We start from the raw sequence: 14,722 nt of genomic DNA on the forward strand, positions 1-14,722 counted from the left end.
AAATTCAAGGGGCTTTATTGGCATGGGAAACATATGTTAACATTGCCAAAGCAAGTGAAGTACATAAACAAAAGTGAAATAAACAATAAAAATTAACAGTAAACATTACAATCACAGAAGTTACAAAATAATTAAGACATTTCAAATCTCATATTATGTATATATACAGTGTTGTAATGATGTGCAAATAATTAAAGTACAAAACGGAAAATAAATAACATAAATATGGGTTGTATTTACAATGGTGTTTGTTCTTCACTGGTTGACCTTTTCTTGTGGCAACAGGTCACACATCTTGCTGCTGTGATGGCACACTGTGGTGTTTCACCCAGTAGATATTAGAGTTCATCAAAATTGTGGATCTGTGTAATCTGAGGGAAATATGTGTCTCTAATATGGTCATACATTTGGCAGGAGGTTAGGAAGTGCAGCTCAGTTTCCACCTAATTTTGTGGGCAGTGTGCACATAGCCTGTCTTCTCTTGAGAGCCAGGTCTGCCTACGGCGGCCTTTCTCAATAGCAAGGCTATGCTCACTGAGTCTGTACTTAGTCAAAGCTTTTCTTAAGTTTGGGTCAGTCACAGTGGTCAGGTATTCTGCCACTGCGTACTCTCTGTTTAGGGCCAAATAGCATTCTAGTTTGATCTGTTTTTTTGGCAATTTTTTCCTATATGTCAAGAAATTATATTTTTGTTTTCTCATGATTTGGTTGGGTCTAATTGTGTTGCTGTCCTGGGGCTCTGTAGGGCCTGTTCGTGTTTGTGAACAGAGCCCCAGGACCAGCTTGCTTAGGGGACTCTTCTCCAGGTTCATTTCTCTGTAGGTGATGGCTTTGTTATGGAAGGTTTGGGAATCGCTTCCTTTTTAGGTGGTTGTAGAATTTGGATTTTGATAATTAGCGGGAATCAGCCTAATTCTGCTCTGCATGCATTATTTGGAGTTTTATGTTGTACACTGAGGACATTTTTTGCAGAATTCTGCATGCAGAGTCTCAATTTGGTGTTTGTCCCATTTTGTGAATTCTTGGTTGGTGAGCAGTTCCCAGACCTCACAACCATAAAGGGCAATGGGTTCTATAACTGATTCAAGTATTTTTAGCCAGATCCTAATTGTTATGTCGAATTTGATCTTCCGTTTGATGGCATAGAAGGCCCTTCCTGCCTTGTCTCTCAGATCGTTCACAGCTTTGCGGAAAATACCTGTGGCGCTGATGTTTAGGCCAAGGTATGTATCGTTTTTTGTGTGCTCTTGGGCAACGGTGTCTAAATGGAATTTGAATTTGTGGTCCTGGTGAGTGGACCTTTTTTGGAACACCATTATTTTTGTCTTACTGAGATTTACTGTCATGGCCCAGGTCTGGCAGAATCTGTGCAGAAGATCTAGGTGCCGCTGGACTGGGCGGGGTGTCTATTACTCTGTTGCTCCTGTTGGGGCAGCTTTAAGAGCGATGTCCTTTAGGGTCCGGGCGAAGGTGGCTTGTATAGCTGAACCTGGTCATAAAGGTTTTTCAAGTCCAGGGTGGAGTGGTGGGCCGGGTAAACATTTGGTTTTGAGGCACAGTCACGAGAAATACTTGCATTTACCCGCTGTATAGTAGCAGGGTGGAAGTATTTTTGTGGTAGCAAAGTGGGGATAACCACTTGTGCGTTGGGGAAAGTGGAAGAAGATTTTGTGGAAGAAGTGCTGTGGCCACCCTTTCCTGCTGTGCTCTCAGGTCATTTGTGCCTGGGTGTATTATTATGTGTCTGGGTGAACCTAGTTGGTCCCAGCAGGTCTAGGGCGCGCTGGGTGTTTGGACACAAGAGTTTAGACAATGTGTTTGGGAAATCGTTTGAGTCCATAAGGAGTACAATCTGTGTCTTGTGTATGTCAGTGGGTGTGGGGGGGGGGGTGTCAGGAGGGCTATCGGGGGTGGGATCCCTGGGCTTGGGGGGGTGCTCAGAGGGGATGGGATCCCTAGGCTTGGGGTTCTTCATTAAGTCCCTCTCCCCCTTTGGATATGCAGTATGGGGAGAAAGGATTTCACAGTGGAACAAATAAGTTGTTTTGACAAACTCCTACATCCCCAAAATTGGAGAATTAAACAATATTTCTTGAGAATGTGGAACCGGTCAGTGGGGAAGCAAAGAATGACCATGTCGAAATTGTTTCATTTGGTGACCTCATGAAAGACAGGAGACACACATTACTGTTTCTTTGTTTTTATACACTCCTTAATTATGGAGTTTGCGTCTGAATGTTGTATAGAATAAATGATTAAGCATCAGAATACTTTTGGAAAGATAACAGTGTGATCTTGGTCTTCTAAATGAGAATAGTTTTTCATATAAAGTGACCACACCACGTGAATACAGACATTTACATCGACGTCATGGAACGCCCCCTTTTCTATTTCAGTATAAAAACCACGATGAAATTTACATTAGATCAGAAAACTGTAAGTCGCTCTGGATAAGAGCGTCTGCTAAATGACTTAAATGTAAATGTAAAACACGTAGCTGTAACTACATGTTGAAATGGTTGGCAATTTAAATATAAACAAGAGAACACAGGGACCAGGTCCCCACGTTGGGATGGCTATCCCTCTATAGACCAAGCAGACTAAGGCGTGAGCCAAAATGGTTTAAACTACAACTCTACAAAAGGACAAGACCAGAGAACGTGGAGATCATCCCCACGCTGAAACGGTGAAAAAAAATCTACAAACTAAAGACCAATTATTCAGGCTGCACCTGTTTAAATACTTTAGTCTGGTAAAAGCATCCATCCTAAAAACATTTCCGAATGGTACCCTGTCGTTATAACAACCAACAACTACGGAAGACTTTGATCTCTGGTGGACAAACCAGACACTTTCTGTCGACAATCTATCCAGCAGATGGACCGGCAATCACAGAGAGGGACAACAAAGGCATACACCAGTCTCAACGTCAACAGTGAAGAGGCAACTCTGGGGTGCTGGACTTCTAGGCAGAGTTCCTCTGTCCAGTGTCTGTGTTCTTTTGCCCTATTTTCTTTTATTGGCCAGTCTGAGATATGGCTTTTTCTTTGCAACTCTGCCTAGAAGGCCATCATCCTGGAGTTGCCTCTTCACTGTTGACGTTGAGACTGGTGTTTTGCGGGTACTATTTAATGACTCTGCCAGTTGAGAACTTGTGAGGCATGTGTTTCTCAAACTAGACATTCTAATGTACTTGTCCTCTTGCTCAGTTGTGCACCAGGGCCTCCCACTCCTCTGTCTATTCTGGTTAGAGCCAGTTTGCACTGTTCTGTGAAGGGAGTAGTACACCGCGTTGTACGAAATCTTCAGTTTTTGGGCAATTTCTCGCATGGAATAGCCTTCATTTCTCAGAACAAGAATAGACTGATGAGTTTCAGAATAAAGTTATTTGTTTCTGACCATTTTGAGCCTGTAATCGAACCCACAAATGCTAACGCTCCAGATACTCAACTAGTCTAAAGAAGGACAGTTTTATTGCTTCTTTATTAAGCACAAAAGTTTTCAGCTGTGCTAACATAATTGCGAAAGGGTTTTCTAATGATCAATTAGTCTTTTAAAATGATTAACTTGGATTAGCTAACACAACATGCCATTGGAGCACAGGAGTGATGATTGCTGATAATGGGCCTCTGTACGCCTATGTAGAAATTCCATAAAAATCAGCCGTTTCCAGCTACAATAGTCATTTACAACATTAACAATGTCTACACTGTATTTCTGATCAATTTGATGTTATTTTAAATGGACAAAAAAAATGGCTTTTCTTTCAAAAACAAAAGGAATTTCTAAGTGACCCCAAACTTTTAAGTGGTAGTGTATGTAGTGGGTCCATTCTGTTCTCCCACTCTTTCTTATCTGTCCCCACCTCTTTCCTTTGCCTACCAAGCCGTCATATGGTTTCGTCCACTAGGGACTTTTTCTTGGTATCATGTTAGTAACCAATGTATGACCTATTGTCTGTGTTTATGTAATTCTGTGATTGATTAGTTAGTAAATAAATAATTAAGCCAATTTGTATACCGCTGATTCATGATTTATGATGCTAGGGTTCGTGCAGATATCTAAGGGTTTGCGACATTCAGGAATGCGATTGATGCGGTAATAAAACATTAATAGAAGACCGTAATCGATAAGATATGAAAATATCTGAAGAGTTAATTTGGGAAATAGAGACTCCTATAAACATTTTACTGTGGTGCCCCGATTTCCTAGTTAATTAAAGTTACATGATTAGTTTAATCACATAAGGAATAATTACACAAAGAATTGATTTGATAATTTAACAGTCTTCACATTTAATGACACCCTTAAATTAAATTGAGAGAGATAAATAAAGAGAGAGAAAGAGCGAGATCAGTGAGAGAGAGAAAGATCAGCAAGAGATCAGCGAGAGAGAGAGAGAAAGAGAGAAAATAGAGAAAGAGAGATCAGAGAGAGAGAGGGAGCGCGAAACAGATCAGAGAGAGCGAATTAATATGAGAAACAGAAAGAGCGAGAGAAATAGAGAGACAGCGAGAGATCAGCGAGAGAGAGAGAGAGAGAGTCGATTAGATGAGACTAGTACCCAGGGCTCTGCCCTTGCCATGGCATACATCCTGATAGTAGGCTTTTACTTGAGCTCCTAAGCTGGGAGCAGCATTTGCCAGCAGACCAGACCAGGTGGCATGTTAAGACTGTGAGCTCAGAGAAACAAATTCTGAGCTACACTGAATTTCTAATGAGACAAAGCCCCCATTTTTCCACATCTACCTACACACGCATCTACCTACACACGATTAATGTTCTGGAAAAAATATATATACAGTGGGGGAAAAAAGTTTTTGATCCCCTGCTGATTTTGTACGTTTGCCCACTGATAAAGAAAGGATCAGTCTATAATTTTAATGGTAGGTTTATTTGAACGCATGTCAAAAATGTTATGAATTGATTTGCATTTTAATGAGGGAAATAAGTATTTGACCCCCTCTCAATCAGAAAGATTTCTGGCTCCCAGGTGTCTTTTATACAGGTAACGAGCTGAGATTAGGAGCACACTCTTAAAGGGAGTGCTTCTAACCTCAGCTTGTTACCTGTAAAAAAAGACACATGTCCACAGAAGCAATCAATCAATCAGATTCCAAACTCTCCACCATGGCCAAGACCAAAGAGCTCTCCAAGGATGTCAGGGACAAGATTGTAGACCTACACAAGGCTGGAATGGGCTACAAGACCATCGCCAAGCAGCTTGGTGAGAAGGTGACAACATTGGTGCGATTATTCGCAAATGGAAGAAACACAAAAGAACTGACAATATCCCTCGGCCTGGGGCTCCATGCAAGATCTCACCTCGTGGGGTTACAATGATCATGAGAACGGTGAGGAATCAGCCCAGAACTACACGGGAGGATCTTGTCAATGATCTCAAGGCAGCTGGGACCATTGTCACCAAGAAAACAATTGGTAACACACTACGCCGTGAAGGACTGAAATCCTGCAGCGCCCGCAAGGTCTCCCTGCTCAAGAATACATATATAGATGCCCGTCTGAAGTTTGCCAATGAACATCTGAATGATTCAGAGGACAACTGGTGAAAGTGTTGTGGTTAAATGAGACCAAAATTGAGCTTTTTGGCATCAACTCAACTCACCGTGTTTGGAGGAGGAGGAATGCTGCCTATGACCCCAAGAACACCATCTCCACCGTCAAACATAGAGGTGGAAACATTATGCTTTGGGGGTGTTTTTCTGCTAAGGGGACAGGACAACTTCACCGCATCATTTGACGGGGCCATGTACTGTCAAATCTTGGGTGAGAACCTCCTTCCCTCAGCCAGGGCATTGAAAATGGGTCGGGGATGTGTATTCCAGCATGACACTGACCCAAAACACACGGCCAAGGCAACAAAGGAGTAGCTCAAGAAGAAGCACATTAAGGTCCTGGAGTGGCCTAGCCAATCTCCAGACCTTAATCCCATAGAAAATCTGTGGAGGGAGCTGAAGGTTCGAGTTGCCAAACGTCAGCCTCGAAACCTTAATGACTTGGAGAAGATCTGCAAAGAGGAGTGGGACAAAATCCCTCCTGAGATGTGTGCAAACCTGGTGGCCAACTACAAGAAACGTCTGACCTCTGTGATTGCCAACAAGGGTTTTGCCACCAAGTACTAAGTCATGTTTTGCAGAGGGGTCAAATACTTATTTCCCTCATTAAAATGGTAATCATTTTATAACATTTTTGACATGCGTTTTTCTGGATTTTTTTGTTGTTATTCTGTCTCTCACTGTTCATATAAACCTACCAATAAAATGATAGACTGATCATTTCTTTGTACATGGGCAAACGTACAAAATCAGCAGGGGATCAAATACTTTTTTCCCCCACTGTATAACATGTGGAAAGGGGGAAAATTATTATTATTTGTTTTTCACAAGCGTAGCAGGATGGGCTATTAGCTGAACAATAGACTATTCAACCATATATATATACATATATACAGGTCTTGGCTCCCGAGTGGCGCAGCAGTCTAAGGCACTGCATCTTTGTGCAAGAGGCTTTACTACAGTTCCTGGTTCGAATTCAGACTGCATCACATCCGGCCGTGATTGGGAGTGACATAGGGCGGCGCACAATTGGCCCAGTGTCATCCGGGTTTGGCCAGGGTATGCCTTCATTGTAAATAAGAATTTGTTCTTACATGACGTGCCTGTTAAATAAAGGTTCAATTTTAAAAAACAACTGGCGGCAACCGCAGCGCAATCAATAGGAGTTGAACAGTGGTTGGTGCTGAAAATATAGCTAACTTGTTATGCAAGTTAAGCAAGTGCTGCACACCAACAGATGGAGAAGACCTACACCAATCGAGCAATTCATTTCAACAATAATCTTCATTTTAATTAGACTTTACAAACAACAAGAGGGCTTAATTGGAGTCTATTTCTTCTGAGCCTAGACCTATATAAAATAACTGGCTGAGGTTTAACAGCCTAATAGAAGTAGTTTTTTTTTTAAATTAGGCCTACTTACAATTGTAACCGGTCTCTAGTCTGCACGACACAGGGATTCTTTAGCTAAATAGCTCAGTACTGTACTGCCGACCGTCACGTTGTACAGCGCCATATTTTCCGTTTCATCCTAACAGAAACCCAGAGGGTTTTTCATGGAATAGAAACACCATAATATTAATGTAATTAATTAAGCAAGTACCAGTCAATAGTTTGGACACACCTCCTCATTTCAGGATTTTTCTATATTTTTACTATTTTCTACATTGTAGAATAATAGTGAAGACATCCCCACCGTAGCAGGTGTAGCCCATCACGCAAATGTTTCCTATTAGCAGGACAATAGACTTTTTATAACCCGGCAGATTACAGATTGCCTTTGCCGATCGCTCATCATCTTCATTCATCAGTGAGTTGATGGCTTGAATAGTCTTACTGGAAATGAAATACAAGTTGAAAATGTGCAGCGTACAGTAAAGACCAGCAGTCAATTTATTTAAGCATTATTTTTAGCATTATTAGGCCTACATTAAAGTATTGTTGCTTACTGTACCCGTTAATTTTCCTGGGCTTCGAGTTCAGCGTAAAACAGGCATCTGATGATAGATTTGGAAATAGCTGTCAGTGACCAAAATCCCCAAGTCTACCAGTATTTTTGAAATGTCTCCAGTAGATTTTCGTTCCTCCTGAAAGCCCTAATCTGCTCACTTAAATGAATAGAGATCCTGGTCATGGTGCTACAGTATAATCAAAGTGAGGACAATCGGCAATCTACTGTATACTTATAGCCTATTATAACCTGAAAGTCACACCTTTCCTCACCCCGCCCAAAACTCCACCCTCAACACAGTTACCATTCAAAAACGAGCTGTTTATCTAAAAAAATGACATTGCGACCAAAGAACAGACGAAATGTACATCGTTTATCAAACCAGCTTCTTTCTATGGTGCTACTCGTTCCAGTGTTGGACTGTAACCACCAGCTTCTTTCTATGGTGCTACCCGTTCCAGTGTTGGACTGTAACCACCAGCTTCTTTCTATGGTGCTACCCGTTCCAGTGTTGGACTGTAACCACCAGAGGACTTGAAAATGAGCCGGAGCTGAGAGGATCACCAGAACTAAAAGGTATTTTGGTTTCAGAGCATTTTATAAAAAAGAAAAAAAGAAGGTATATAGCCTATCAATGTGTAGACATACTGTGTAATAAAATCGATAATTGCGTACTAAAAACGTTAACGTATTTTTGCAGAGCTTACAACCATGCCGACAACCATCCGTGGAGATCAGTGGACAAAGGGCTGGGCAACGGGCAGCATCGGAAAAACGCATAGTTGCAAAGAAAGCAATTAGTTAAGCTAGATTCTTAAAATGTGTATGCAACATTTGTGTGTTGGAGTCACTTTTAAATTCTTAATAGATCTACCATTTCTATCATAGGCCACTTAAATCGATGGGGGCTCAGGGCGGTACCATTCTGCTCATCTGATGAAGGTGCACATGGGTGAGATTCAAACTTTGAAAACTGAGATCGAGTAACTGAAGGCAGACCAGCAGAAAGTGAAACATCTGAGGGCAGAGATACGTGTGACAGCTGATGCATTGGTCCAGAGCCAGGCGGTATTGGCGGAGAGTCACTCCTCATTGGCGGAGAGTCAGGTGGAGAATGACGCATTGAAAAGGGCGAGGAATGAGATGGAGTCACAATCCATGCCAGGCACACCTGTGAGCTCTGGAACTCCACCTCCTACAGGCAGAGTCAACCTACGTGGCGGGTTCGTCAGGTCGTCGGTTCACCCTGACCTTTCCATTCCTCTTCTGACAACAGAACTTGACCAACTGCTCACCAGGCACAGCAAGGACCGCCCAGACAGATAAGCTGTTCTGCTATTCCAAGGATGTGTAACCGGAGAGAGATACCACGAGTAGGCACAGAATACAAACTGGGATGGATCCTGAGGCAAATGTGGCATACAAGTGAACCTCCGGGTGTTCATCATTAATACTGTGTCTCAGAAGTTTCCATCCATGACTGATGCAACCCGAAAAATAATTAAAAACAGAGTTAATAAGTACTTGAGGTCACCGAGAAAGTCTTGACATGGCCTGCTCTCCCTTATGTAAGGAATTAGGCACTTTATGTAACGGTCGTCGTATGAAGTAGACCAAGGCGCAGCGGGTTGAGTGCTCATTTTAACGTTTTATTTTAATAAATTGAACACTTAACAAAAATAACAAAATGGATGACAGCTAAACAGTATTGCAGGCTAAACACAGCAGTGCAAAAACAACTTCCCACAAGGGACATGTGAAAACAGGGCTACCTAAGTATGACTCCCAATCAGCAACAACGATGTACAGCTGTTCCTGATTGAGAGCCATACCAGGCCAACACAAAGAAATACACAACATAGACAGATCATAGAAATACAAAACATAGAACATAGCCAAAAACCCCGGAATACTCTAAACAAACACCCCTCTACATAAACACATATCCCAACAAACCCCGAACCACATAAAACAAACACCCCTCTACCTAAATACATAGCCCGAACCACATAAAACCAAGACCCCCTGCCACGTCCTGACTAAACTACAATAACAAATAACCCCTTTACTGGTTAGAACGTGACACTTTAACATGTTTACTAGTCAAACTGCACAGTAGCCTAAAAAACAAATGCAGGTGGCTTATATCTTCAAAATGCTTTAAATGCTTTATTATCTAAAAGTGAAAGCATATACTATACAGTACTGTATTTCTTCATCAGCATCTTTATGCTTTCGTTAATAAAATGATAAAAATACTCTTTCAAAATGCTGATGTTTATTTAGTTATGGATCCATAACGAATTACTTGTTCAAATATTCCATGATATTCTTAAGATATGTGTTGATGGAATATAAGCAAGTGATGTCGGCTAAATAATCAATTTAGGTTTCTCCAGAAATAAAAAAAAATAAATAACAAACTGGCTTTATTTAAATATAAGTGAGAAATACTCACTCCAAGAACTGCCTTTTTCCTCGCTCGCTCTAGGTTAAATGAAAACGAAATCTCCAAAATATTGTAACTTTTTAAACTAAGCAATTATTATTATTAATTAATTTAGAATTATATAAAAGCCCCTTAGGATATGTGAGAATATCTAACGGAAAATGCCCCTTAGATATTAGAGTCCTCCAATCCTCTAAATGTAATTATTGGCGGAGTCACGTCATTGGAAAAAATATTTTCGATATACTTTAGGTCTACCGTAGGCGAAATGAGTCTCACTAATGTTGAGTAATGTGCTGTTAAAAATGGTGTAGGTCTTATTTATTTAAATAGCATATAGAAGTTAGAAGCAAAAGCCTACAACTATTTAACACCGTTTCGCGCTGCTCTGAGGCAAGCATGGAGACTGGTCTTGATAAATCAATGAGATTTTTATTTTCACTTAATCTCCATTTGGTATTGATTAGACAATAATTACAAAATGAGGGTGCAGAAAAAAATGCCTGACAAATAGATAACGTGCCACAGAATGCTGCAGCAGCTCACAAGGTGTGCTGCAGTATGACAACTTTTAAAAGGAGGAACCACTGTATATACAAAAATAAGACAGATCCTGCTTCTGTTACCTGTTTGAGTGTTTCTTTAATAGCCTACTGATTCCTTGAGGACCAAACCTCACACAACTACATGTCAAGTAAACATTTTTACAAATTTGTCTGTTTTTAATCTTCGCTATGCTGTAATAAAGGCTTTACACTTTTTTTTCATTAGACCAGCCTCTCTGGTATTATTTATAATTAACTTTACATTTTACATTTTAGTCATTTAGCAGACGCTCTTATCCAGAGCGACTTACAGTAGTGAATACATACATTTGCTACATTTTTTTTGTTGTTGTTTGTTTTGTTTCCCCGTGGGAATCGAACCCACAACCCTGGCGTTCCACACACCATGTTGGCGTTGCAAACACCATGCTCTACCAACTGAGCCACAGGGAACTTAATGTTGTTTACACTGTGCCAAAGTGTCAGAAGAATTATATTTACAATAATAATAACTATTTTTCCTTGATCTCATTATTTGTATTAATATTATTATTATGATGATCATTATAATAATAAGTAATGTCATTATCATTAGTAGGGTTAGTATAGCAGCCTTATATAACCACCATTATAATAATAAGTCATGTCATTATCATTAGTAGGGTTAGTATAGCAGCCTTATATAACCACCATTATAATAATAAGTAATGTCATTATCATTAGTAGGGTTAGTATAGCAGCCTTATATAACCACCATTATAATAATAAGTAATGTCATTATCATTAGTAGGGTTAGTATAGCAGCCTTATATAAACACCATTATAATAATAAGTAATGTCATTATCATTAGTAGGGTTAGTATAGCAGCCTTATATAACCACCATTATAATAATAAGTCATGTCATTATCATTAGTAGGGTTAGTATAGCAGCCTTATATAACCACCATTATAATAATAAGTCATGTCATTATCATTAGTAGGGTTAGTATAGCAGCCTTATATAACCACCATTGATCTGTAGGTCTAAGAGCCCATCCTGTTTAGTCTTAATACTGTAACTTACTGAGGCCTATTTTTTAATACTTATATAGGCTACTGTATCAATCTATAATGTATATGTTCATGTCATCACACAGCATACGAGTTATTCATGATGTGAAATACGATCAAGAATCTTAGTTTTAAAATAACTGTAGTAAAGGCTTTACAGAAAATAATAATAATACATTCAGACTCTCTGGTACGCTTATAATTTATTGTGTTGTCAACATTGTTCCAAACGGTCTGAAAAATGACATTGTAATCTAACGGCACCTGTTAGGCACACATAGGCTTGATATGTACGCAGCGCTAGCTCCATACCTTACGTTTTTTGATACTTTCCGAAGGCAGTGGTATTTTCATACATACAGTGCCTTCAGAAAGTATTCACACCCCTTGACTTGTTTCACATTTAGTTGTGTTACTGCCTGAATTAAATTGAGATTTTGTGTCACTGGCATACACAAACACACTACCCCATAATGTTAAAGTAGAATTGTTTTGAGAAATGTTTACAAATTAAAAAATTAAAAGCTGAAATACCAAGACATTGTATTTTTGAATATTTTTTTTTATTTCACCTTTATTTAACCAGGTAGGCAAGTTGAGAACAAGTTCTCATTTACAACTGCGACCTGGTCAAGATAAAGCAAAGCAGTGTGACACAAACAACACATGGAATAAACAAACGTACAGTCAGTAACACAATAGAAAAATCTGTATACAGTACGTGCAAATTAAGTAAGGAGGTAAGGCAATAGATAGGCCAATAGTGGCGAAGTAATTACAATTTAGCAAATTACACTGGAGTGATATGCAGATGAGGATGTGCAAGTAGAAATACTGGTGTGCCAAAGAGTGGCCTAGTTACGAGTTTTTACTTAATTTGGCTGATAATATATGGCAAGACTTGAAAATAGCTGTCTAGCAAAAATTATGACAACCAACTCGACAGAGCTTGAAGAATTTAAAAAAGAATAATGTGCAAATATTGTACAATCCAGGGGTGCAAAGCTCTTGGAAACTTACCCAGAAAGACTCACAACTGTAATTGCTGGCAAAGTTTATTCTAACATGTATTGACTCAGGGGTGAGAATACTTATGTAAATGAGATATTTCTGTATTTCCATTTCAATACATTTGCTAACATTTCTAAAACATGTTTTCACTTTGTCATTATGGGGTATTGTGTGTGTGTAGATGGGTGAGAAACGAAATCAATTTAATCCATTTTGAATTCAGGCTATAACAACAAAGTGTGGAATAAGTCAAGGGGTATGAATACATTCTAAAGGCACTATCTGTTTTACAGCGTAGAAATTAAAGCACTTTATGTTGCTAGTCCCCCCCGGGTGCTAAACCTCATTTAGATATATCATTGAATAATGTGCCGATTTAGCAAGTTGGAGAGACTAAACTGCTGAGTGTAACCCTAGATAGTAAACTGTCATGGTCAAAACATATAGACTCAATAGTTGCTAAAATGGGAAGAGATCTGTCAATGATAGGGTGTTGGTCTGTATTCTTGACATCTCAGTCGACCAGACAGGTTCTACAGGCCCTAGTTTTGTCGTACCTGGACTACTGCCCAGCTGTTTGGTCATGTGTGGCAAAGAGGGACATTGAAGTAGGTCGAGAACAAAGCAGCATGTATCGCACTTAGATGTACACACCACACAGTTCAGACACTCATCGGCACAACACATGCAACCAGAGGTCTCTTCACAGTCCCCAGGTCCAGAACAGATACACACAGTTCAGACACTCATCAGTACAACACAACACATGCAACCAGAGGTCTCTTCACAGTCCCCAGGTCCAGAACAGATACACACAGTTCAGACACTCATCAGTACAACACAACACATGCAACCAGAGGTGTCTTCACAGTCCCCAGGTCCAGAACAGATACACACAGTTCAGACACTCATCAGTACAACACAACACATGCAACCAGAGGTCTCTTCACAGTCCCCAGGTCCAGAACAGATACACACAGTTCAGACACTCATCAGTACAACACAACACATGTAACCAGAGGTCTCTTCACAGTCCTCAGGTCCAGAACAGAGGCTGGGAAACGCACAGTATAAATAAAGCCATAACAACATGGAACTCTGCCACCCCAGTTAACTCAAGCTAGCAATAAAACCAGATAAAAAAAACACCTTACTGCAGAAAAGGGGACTGTGAAGGGACAGACATTTTATATATCTTGTATTGTAATTTTCACTGCATTATGCATTTGACCTAGATATTATGTGTATGTACTGATATTTAGGCTATGTGTGACGTCTTAAATGTATGTATTTCAGTCCTTGACTAATAATGTTCCCTACTATGTATTGTGTCATGTTTATGTGGACCACAGGAAGAGTAGCTGATGCTTTTGCAGCAGCTAATGGGGATCCTAACGCCGTACCAATACCAATGTTGAGTAATTTTTTCTTTCTAAGTGAGCAGTTAAGATGTTTCTGAACACTTCTAAATGAATCTTAATAACGACATCATTAAGAAAAATCATGAATGAATCATGAATAATGAAGAGTAAGATGCCGTTCAGAAGCTACAACAAATTAGGGTTAGCATTTGAGGGCTATGATCTGTGCCTCTAACCTTCTCGCTCATTATTCACGATTCATTCATGATTATCCACAATCATGTTCTCATTCACATGGATGTAGAAGTGTTCAAAAACATCTATTCCTACTTCTTACTCCAAAATATACTGCTCAAAACAATAAAGAGAACACTTAAACAACACAATGTAACTCCAAGTCAATCACACTTCTGTGAAATCAAACTGTCCACTTAGGAAGCAACACTGATTGACAATAAATTTCACATGCTGTTGTGCAAATGGAATAGACAACAGGTGGAAATTATAGGCAATTAGCAAGACACCCCCAATAAAGGAGTGGTTCTGCAGGTGGTAACCACAGACCACTTCTCAGTTCCTGTGCTTCCTGGCTGATGTTTTGGTCACTTTTGAATGCTGGCGGTGCTTTCACTCTAGTGGTAGCATGAGACGGAGTCTACAACCCACACAAGTGGCTCAGGTAGTGCAGCTCATCCAGGATGGCACATCAATGCGAGCTGTGGCAAGAAGGTTTGCTGTGTCTGTCAGCGTAGTGTCCAGAGCATGGAGGCGGTACCA

At 40.0% G+C, this 14,722-nt stretch overlaps 1 protein-coding gene across 2 annotated transcripts in view; it reads right to left on the reverse strand.

The window, feature by feature from the left end:
* Positions 1 to 14,722, reverse strand: part of slc44a5b (solute carrier family 44 member 5b) — an 84,469-nt gene that overhangs the window by 40,282 nt on the left and 29,465 nt on the right. The window lies entirely within an intron of this gene.

Source organism: Salmo trutta, chromosome 17, assembly GCF_901001165.1.
Source record: "Salmo trutta chromosome 17, fSalTru1.1, whole genome shotgun sequence".
Taxonomy (NCBI): Eukaryota; Metazoa; Chordata; class Actinopteri; order Salmoniformes; family Salmonidae; genus Salmo; species Salmo trutta.